Source organism: Desmodus rotundus, chromosome 8 (genome assembly GCF_022682495.2).
Source record: "Desmodus rotundus isolate HL8 chromosome 8, HLdesRot8A.1, whole genome shotgun sequence".
Classification (NCBI taxonomy): domain Eukaryota; kingdom Metazoa; phylum Chordata; class Mammalia; order Chiroptera; family Phyllostomidae; genus Desmodus; species Desmodus rotundus.
In genome coordinates, this window is record NC_071394.1 from 113815196 (window position 1) to 113824879 (window position 9684).

Genomic DNA, 9684 nt, shown 5'->3' on the forward strand with positions numbered 1-9684 from the left:
AAAACAATACAAAAATACTCAAGAGCTAAAATGAATGTGTTGTATCTAAAATGCATGATGATTTACACTTATTGGAAATTAGGAACTCAAGTCACAAGTAACTGCAGATGAGTTCACTGAAAAATATATTTAGTTGCCCTGAATAATGATGTACAAAAAGATGTAAAAATTCAAAGGGAAGGCGAAACTATAGTATCGCGTGTGGCCTGTTGTAAACGTGATCTCCGACATAGTTTAGAAGATCAGTTGGGGCCCTTTTGGTGTAAATGACAGGAACTCAACTCAAATTAGTGCAACTATTTTTTTCATAACTAAGAAATGCAAGGATGTAATGATGAAGAGGGCCACAAAGAATCAAAAGTTGTGTTCTCTCTCTCATTCTCTCTCCCTCTCCCTCCCCCCACCCCCACTCCCTGGTTTCTGCTCTGCTGGCCTCCAAATTTTCTTCTCACTTTTTCCATGCCTGCTCCATGCAGCATGGTCTGGGGGTAGAAGGAAATGAGTACAGACATTCATGGTCTTGGGGACCCCAGGGGACAGACAGTATTTTCTCTCAGAGTGCCCTAGTTAAGTCTACAGAAAAGACTCCACAGTGCCCATTTGGGGGTATATACTCATCACCCCACCAATCCCCAAAGCCCGGCAATGGGGTATGATAATTGGCCAGCTCTGGATCCTCTGTAGCCTGGCTGGGGTGAGGAAGAGCAGGAAGTAGGGAACAGGATATTAGAGCCCTTTATACACAGAATACTCAAAGAAAGGTGCTGTTGCCAGAAGAAGAATGGCAGTGGGGTGAAAAAGAGGAATAGGGAACAACAAAAATAAAACAAGAAAGAAAAGATGGCTGCTGCAGTGTCATCGGATGAATTGAGGACCAGTTTCAGAAAACTGGTTGTAGGATGTAAGCCCACAGGAAAGCTGCAGGGAAGGAGGGGGGAAAAAGCAAAGTGTATGAGGAGCTTTAAGAAGGCAGCTTTCACCTCAAATGTCCAGGGAACTTTCTAACAATCTGAGGACACCAAAGATGCTGTGGGCTACACCGCATAAAGAAGCAAGCCACCTACTCCCAGAGGTATTCAGTCCTCGGCTGGAAAACAATGAGGCAGAGATGTTGCAATAGGAATGTAAGTTGCAGATGGGTGGCAGGTGAATCCAAACAATAACCTTGAACATTTATGATTATGCAAATTATGATCCATTGAGTGGGATGAAATTTACCCTCAGAGACAGTGTTGGCTATTAGCCATTTTAGTTCCCAATGCCGACCTTCAGGGGAAGTCACCAACCAGTGGTCCATGAGCTGTGCCTGGCCCACCTAGCACTTGTTAAATATGTAAGTTCACTGCCAACACTTCAAATTTTTGGAAAATTCATATAAAACTTTTATTTTACAGCCTCTCTTGAAAAAGCTAGATCTGTATTTGCTGGAGCTAAGAGTGACTACACCTTTCGGAGCACAATGCTCACGTTCTCCCGAAGTCCAGCTCACCTCGCTTATTCATGCTGCTTCTCTGATGTACATTTCATTTTACAGTCCTTGTACTAATCGAAGGCAAGAATACTCTTTACTCTGATGACCACAGCATCCTTTTTCTCCATCAGATTGCCGTAAAATCCATCTACCACAATCACACACTTTTAACAATTACTGCAAAAACAACAATAAGGGGTATAGTACAACATTTATTGGGTGCTCATTTTTGCTTGCTGAGTAATATACTAATGCTGTTATATACTGTGTTAGCCCCTACAGATAAGGCTTCCCCTGCAGTAGAAAATAATTCCCTACCTCAATAACATAGAAAAGTTCATTATTTGCACACATTTCACATCTAATAAGGCTAATCCATACAGTTGCTCAGGTGCAGACTGAGCAAGGCTTGCAATTTCTTTTTTGATCTAAAAATTTAGTGACTTCTTCCTATTTGATTCCCCAAAGTTTCATATACTGATATCTTCATCCATAGTTCTTCGTGAAGCATGTTCTCAGAAAATATTCTATTTTTCATCCTTTTCCCCTAGAACTCTAAACTCATCAGAATATGATCTGTTTCTCCACCTATCACAAATGAAAGTATTGCCAAACATTTTGCCATGACATAACATGGGTGCCATTCTTCTGGCCTCTGAGACCACTCTTCTTACTGCCTTTTGCCCAACCATTAAACCAACACTAAATATTTTATGTTTTTATTACCATAGCACCCTACTTCCTATAATACCCATATTATCTGCAATCGCCAAAGCTTAGGCTGCAGTGACAAGCCATCCACACCCTCAGTGGCTCGACACCATAAAAGTTTATTTCTCATTAATGCTACCTACATAATCTTAGTAACTGGAGCTGTGTTCCACAGGGTCGCTCAGGAACCCAGGATGACTGAAGCTCTACCACTCTGTAGCTATGCTACCTGTGATATGCTACCTTCTCAGCTGGCACAGCAGGGGAAGGAAAAGAGGAGCAAATCACTCCAACTTTTAATGCCTCGTTCCAGAAGTGACACGCAGCACTTCCACATTCATTGACTAGAACGATGCATGACCCACCGAACTTCAAAGGTTGTTGAGAAATGAGTGAGAGTAGATGGAAAGGTTGGTGAGTCTCAGGCTCTGCCTTGTTATCCCATTTACACTCTCTAAGCTGGGTACTGGAAGATGTAGAAATAAGATCTCACAATTATGACACTACACAGAACCACCAGAACATATGATCTACATCTTTTAGGTACTTCTAAATTTAGTCATGAAATTTATTGATCTACCACACAGAAGTCGAACTTTACCAGCACAGTGTGATTTTAGACAACTTATGACTTTAGTCTCACAGAACTTATTATGCGAGAATTGTTTTTTAAATCCTGAACCTCGGTTTATTTATCCATGGCTGAAGAAAGGAGGCTGGGATTCCTAGTGCCCCATCTAGCTCAGCTACTTGTGATTCCATTTTAAGGCCAACGCGAACACGATTTAAAACTCAGGTGCCAGCCTTCCAGCTGTGCTGCTCCATCACCCACAGAATCGTGGTGACTCCGGTGACATCACAAAAAAGGTTAGTGTTATCAATGCTTCTTTTATTCACTGGAGATCTTTGACATGTTTTATTTCTCCTTTTCTGGGGTTAGACTTTCGATATTACTTCCAGGTGGGATCACCAAGATAGGAAACGTTAAATTTCCCTGGTTTCAATCCATTTTAAGATCAAGCATAAGAAGGCAAAGCAAAGGATATTTTTCTTCCAAGGCCTCACCTGCAAACTGTTGAGGTTTGGTGGAGAGGGTACAGATGGCCTCATGTATTTGGGTTACAGGTGTGTATTACAGCAGAACTATCTAGTCTCCTCCCTGTTACCTGGTTGCCATCCCTGATCAATAAACATCAGCCCTTTTTAATTTAAATGGAAGTCAGCAGTTTATCCGTAGATGGAGGATAACTAGGACTAACTATTGTCTGGATTCATATGGAAAATTGAAGGACTGTAACCACCAGAGGCTTGTGGACACAGGAGTGCTGAAGAATGCTAGGAGGAAGAAATCTGGAGAAGATGTAAGACAGGCCTGATGGGCCTCTGTACCTGCAGAGGCTTCTCAGCTGTAATATGAATAAAAAGGAAACTGATTACTACAGGCTTTGCCTAGTAAGAAGCCTGAGCTGTAGGAGGAAAGGGGCAATTGTGAGTCTGAGTGAGCTCAGAGGCATAAACAGCACTACTCACGACCCTTCAGACAAAGCAGAGCACAATATTCGAAAGAAGAGCAAATTCTACTCCAGTGATCTACTGTTGCATAACAAATCATCCCAGACTAAGAGGTGTGAAGCAATAATCACTTTTTCATATCTCATGATTTTGAGGGCAAGGAGCTCAGACAGCGCCGCAGTGGAAAAGGCTCACCTTTGCTCCACAATGTCTGGAGCCTCAACTGAGATGAGTGGAAGGGGTGGGGTTAATTCAGACAGTTGGGCACTGGAATTATCTGGAGGCTTCTTCAGATCTGGCTTGAATGACGCAAAGTCTGGACATAGCCAGGACTGTTGACTAAAGTCCCTCCATGTGGCTTCTCCACAAGGCCCGGTGTTCTCACAGCCTGGAAACTGGGTTCTAAGAGAGAGCATCCCAAAAGGAAACACCTGGGCCAAAATGTTCCAAGAAAGCCTGGTAAATGTACAAAACCTCAGCAGCCACATAGCACCATTCCTCCCATACTCTAGTGGTCAAAGCAATAATTGGCCAGCCCAGATTCTAGGGAGAAGGGACACACTGGATTTCTTGATAAAAAGAACATCAAACAATTTGGAGCTATCTCTTAAAACCATCACACATTCTTCCCCACTTTGGCTTTGCCATCGCATGGCCTGCTGGACCACACAGGTGGCAAACCCGTAATTGTTGACATGGTGGCACTCAGCATGAGCCCCGCTGGTTTGTAATCGTCTATGAGATGCTCACTGGGGACACCTAAAGCCAGAGGAACCAGACAATTCTTAATAATATAGTCCCACACGTATGCACAGGCCGCTGAAATGTGGACAAAGGGAAGGAGGAACATGGCTTATACTCAAGAATGGTCAGACAAAACAGGGCGACCAAAGAGGAAATCCACAGGGACTCAAAAAGGCAGAAACTAAACCACCACTTACTGAAATGCTACCCAAGTCTGAATGGCTGCAGATTGCAAACTAGATGTGCTATTTTGTTCTGTTGAAATAAGGAAACAAGCTGTGCTTTTCAAGGCAACTCTTCAAGACAACCTTGAGTCTTAAATAAAGAATTGCATAATGCTCTTCGAAATGCCAGCCCTGAATGCTCATGGAAATGCAAGCTTCACGTGTAGAAGTGAGGAAAGAACTTCGCATTAGGAATTGGCTTTTCCACCACACACATGCTCTCTCACATCTTTAAAAATAAAACAAATCACACAAAATTTATGTGCTAGCAATTGATCATTGTGAAAACTCAGAGGGAAATTGAGCCAAAAGGGAGGAAAGTAACCTCTCTCCACAAAGAATAAATATCTGCCCCATTATTTATGGAGAATGCAAATCATCCAAGCAGCGGTCTATTGGCATCAACTGTTATTTATCTAATTAAATGGCTACACAAGCCTCAGAATGCCATGGCTCCTGCCAGCTGACCCTATTCCCACGACCTCCCCTCCGCAGAGTTCAGGAGAATGCAACACTTGAGAAAGACACTGCATTTTAACCTAGCAGGAAATACAGATTTATACAGGGAAGGGGTTAGGTGGGGAGGGCTTTCTGACTAGTTTGTGTCATCAAAGCCCCTCAACTACTGTGCATGAAAAACATACGCCACCCTGTTCGTCAAAAAAACGCAGAGGGTAGTCGACCTCATTGCTTTTTCACTATCACCCAGCTAAATTTTGCATGCCATGTGTATCACTGCTTATGCTTTTTTTTTTTTTTTTAATTCCAAAGCTGAGCATTTCCTACGCTTGCTGTGGCTACTAAAATCTTGACTCTGGAGCAATGCTGAATCTCCTGAGTTTTCTTTGGGTACCAGAGTTAGATCCCCATGATTAGATCTTAAAAGATAGGTAGGTGACATCTTAATGAGAAGTTTCGTGTTGGCTCATCTCACCTACACACAGAGCCAAGGGATGATGGATCCATGCCAGGTCCACCTTAAATGAACCTGCACGGCCTCTGATCTCCCTCTCCCTTCTCTTCCCCCTCAAGACCTCCTGTTCAGTCTTTTTTTATGGTTATACCTATGAAATTTTAAAGCATTTTCATTGAGTTTTAGTAACTGTCGAAGGGGGTACATTTTTACACATGTAATATAGAATATTTCCAACATTCTTATGCCCCCTCCTACTCAATATCTTTCCCTGAAAGGTAACCACTGTCTGACTTTCATCACCATGGATCAGTTTTGGCTGTTCATGAACTTCTTATACATGGAATCGCGCAGTCTATGATTTGTGTGCTGTTACTTCTTTCATCCACCCTGATGATTGTAAAATGCATCTGTGTTGTAGAATGCGCAATAGCAGCATTTCTCTCTTTTTTATACTTCACTATATGAACATACAGCAGTATATTTAGAGACAGTCTACTGCTACAAATCCATTCTACTGTTGATAATGCCCTCAGTCTTTTCCCCTGTTTCTTATCCTAGCCAGAGGTCAGCTCTATCACAAAAGGAGATAGTCAGATCCTTCTAGAAGCTATGAGCTATTCCTGGTTCTTTGAGGTGAGTAGATGAAGGAGATACATTCAAGCCTTTGAGGTCCTATCCTGAAGGAGATTGTAGATCCTTTAGCATGTTGCAAGTGAAACAACCAAAATATAATAACAATAGCATTTCCTTGCTAATGTTGATCCCTTTCAAAGTTTAACTTACATGTTCACCTAATGGATTTTTTTAGCACTTACTGTTTGCCAGGTACTTTTAGGCCCTAGGAATAAAGCACAAAATAAAACAGAGATGGATGCTGCTCCCCCGAAGTTAACCTTCAAAGAAAATAGCAGATAGTGATAAACACTATAGAAAAAATTAAAATAGGACAGTGCAATAAAATAGCCAGAAAAAAAGCTTCTATGGGAAGACCACAGAATGACAAGAAATGGCCAGCTACAAGAGAACTGGGGGGAAGCCATCAGGAGAAAGCATATGCTAGGCTGGCAGGGCAACTAAATCAATGCTCTTGAGGATGAACTTGGCCTTCTTAAAAAACTAGAAGGAAGGCTCATGAGGCTAGCATGGGGTAGGCAACAGCAAATGAGAGTAAGGAGGTAAGCAGGGACTGGATCACACATGTAAAGAGTTTAAATTTTATTCTAAGTATGATGGGAAGCCATTGGAGGGCTTCAAGCAGGAGAGTGACATTGTTCTGGAAATCTAGTGGGAAACAGCTTAAAAAGGGGTCAGGAGGAGAAGCAGAATACCAGTGATGAGGCCACTCCCCTCAATGATAGATGATGGTATCTTGGACTATATGGCAGGAGAGGAAGCAGAGAAGTGAAAAAGTTCAACACGTTCTGAGAAAGAGTCCACAGAAGATGCTTCAGAAAAGACGTACCACTGTGCGAAGCAAGTTCCTGTCTTTACTGCGTCTTACTCAAGACTCGCTCTGTGTGTTCGGATGGTGGGAGAAAGAATGAGGAACTTAAGGGAGAAAGAGGGTTCTGCCTCCCCGTAATCACTTCCCTTGACCCATGCCGTGCAGAATCTCATTTGACTCTTACAACAATCCTAGGAAGGAAGGAAGCAGACATAATAAGTTCGCTTTTACAAATAAAAAATTCGGGATTTGAAGATCATGATGCACTAACCCAGGGATTCTCAATTACTAACCTCCTTATCCAAGACTTGTAGCCCTCCTCTTGGCATCTGGCCTTCCATATTGTTTTCCTGAGATATGTGTTCCAGTGATCATAACAATCTTAACTTTTACTGGATGCTTCCTCTTTGCCAGACACGGGGGCAATTCATGGCATACATCACCTTTTTTCATCCAACAGTGTAAGTATCATTATTGCCCTCTTTATTTTGCAGACCTGTAAATGTCAGGCTCAGAGAACTTACGTGGACTTTCAAAACTATCACGACTGCTAAGTGCCGAAACCAGAATTTCCGCCACAACAACCTCACTCCAAAGCCCCCCTCCCCAGCCGTAGTAGCACTAAGCTATTACAGACGGCATAAGTAGAATCTGTTGAAAAGCCCATTTGACACCTCTGGTGTTAAATATCTTAAAATAATTTCAGTACTTTCTCTGGGACCTTTAACAACACTATACTGATAAATTAATATACAAATATTTGGACCTTTTCCTCCTCACCCATATATTCACTGAGGAATTTACTTCTCAGCTTCTCTCTTTAGCCTCTGAAAAATGTTCACAATGTGAGATTTGATGATTTGACCTTTTACCATTTGATGCCTAGCAACATCTCTCTATAGCCACCAGTGTAATTAAAGATGTGTCAAAACATCAGGGCTGCGAGCAGGGTCAACTTTATTGTTTGCTCAGAGAATAGAAAGTATCCAATACAGAGCCAACACTTTATGATTATAAACATTTCCCAAAGACAAATATGTTAACAACAGACACCACTAACTCCTCAGATTAAAAAACATCTATTCGTGAGGTTTCCTCCATGATGTCCTCTATTATTAAATTCAAACATTACCATATCTTTTTTAAAAAAATACAATTCAAAATAGACAGGGGGAGGTTAAGAATATTATAGGAAATGGAGAAACCAAAGAACTTATATGCATGACCCACGGACATGAACTAAGGGGGGTGAGGGAGAATGTAGGTGGGAGGGGGGTACAGGGCGGAGAGGAATAAAGGGGGAGAACTGGGACAACTATAATAGCATAATCAATAAAACATAATTTATAAAAATCCAATTCAGAGTACTTTCTGATTAACATTTTCTTTTGGTTTCATAATCTGGCATTTGCTGTTTAGACGTATTCTATCGAATTATATACCATTTACAGTTAGAAGAGACACCCTAGACTATGTAATCGAATGGCCTAGCGTTACAGATGGAGAAGTTCAGTTTCACAAAGTTGTCTTTGCGTCCAGCATCCCGCAGGGAGGTGATGACAAAGCCAGGACCATGTCTGGGCCTGGTCTGAGACTTCCGGCACAATGAGGCTCTCTTACCCTCCCTCTTTACATGCTAGTTATACTAGCCTGTTAACAATATCTCTCTCTGACGAAGTTTAGAAACTCAGCCTACATTTATCTATGGAACCCTTTATAAAGCCATAATCTATATAAACAAATTTCCATACCCTTTAGAGTTCAGCAAACTCCTCCAGATCCAGTTCAAAGGGGACTGCGTTGAGTCCCTCAGAATGAGTCATTCTGTCATCGTGGGTCCAGAGAGTTGGGCTCATTTCTCAACTATAATAGTAAACATGTTGTATTCCAACTTGTCTGTTCAAACTTCGCCTCTTCTACAGGACTGTGAGATCGTCAAGGCAAAGATGGTCCCCTAATCCATCTCAGGAATCCCAGCCCCTTGCATAAAATACGTACTCAGAGAAAGGTTTTATGAGTGTATGTGTTTTGGAATCAATCAGTGATTAGAGATCACTGTGCTCCTCAGCTCAAAGAAACAGGACAATCGACAAGAAAACCTTTGTTTAAGTAAGTCATAAATAAAGCAACGTAGACAGTTGAGATTATTCTGACAGGGAGAAGGGAGGAGATTTCATCAGTCTGGACCCAATTAGGAAGTCAGAAGACAGTAATTAAACAGATGTTTAATATAAAGAATTACTAAACTCTAATAGGAGAATAACTACAAAGATGTAAAAATAGAACTCTAAAGGATAACTTGGGAAAAAAAATAAAAAGGAGAATGTCTAAGGAAGGATACACTTGAAACAAGGGCCCCCTCCCCAAGGCTGCGGTTCAGACCTCATGGAAGAAGCTGAGGGGGAAAATGTCACTGGCTTGCCTGGCCCATGGATGGGCCAGACCTGCTGGGCAGGCATCAGCAACTCTGCTGAGCCCAGGAGAGCTACAGCGGACAAGTGGGCCTGCAGGTACGAGGTCAGGAGCCCATGGTGGCCACACCAGGAGAGCCACGGGAAGCAAACCACACGGACAGGAGTTATGCAAGGCTGATGGAAGGGTGCCCAGAAAGAGTCAGGTGCCACTGTGGACATAAGGCATGGAACATGCAATGTACATGTCA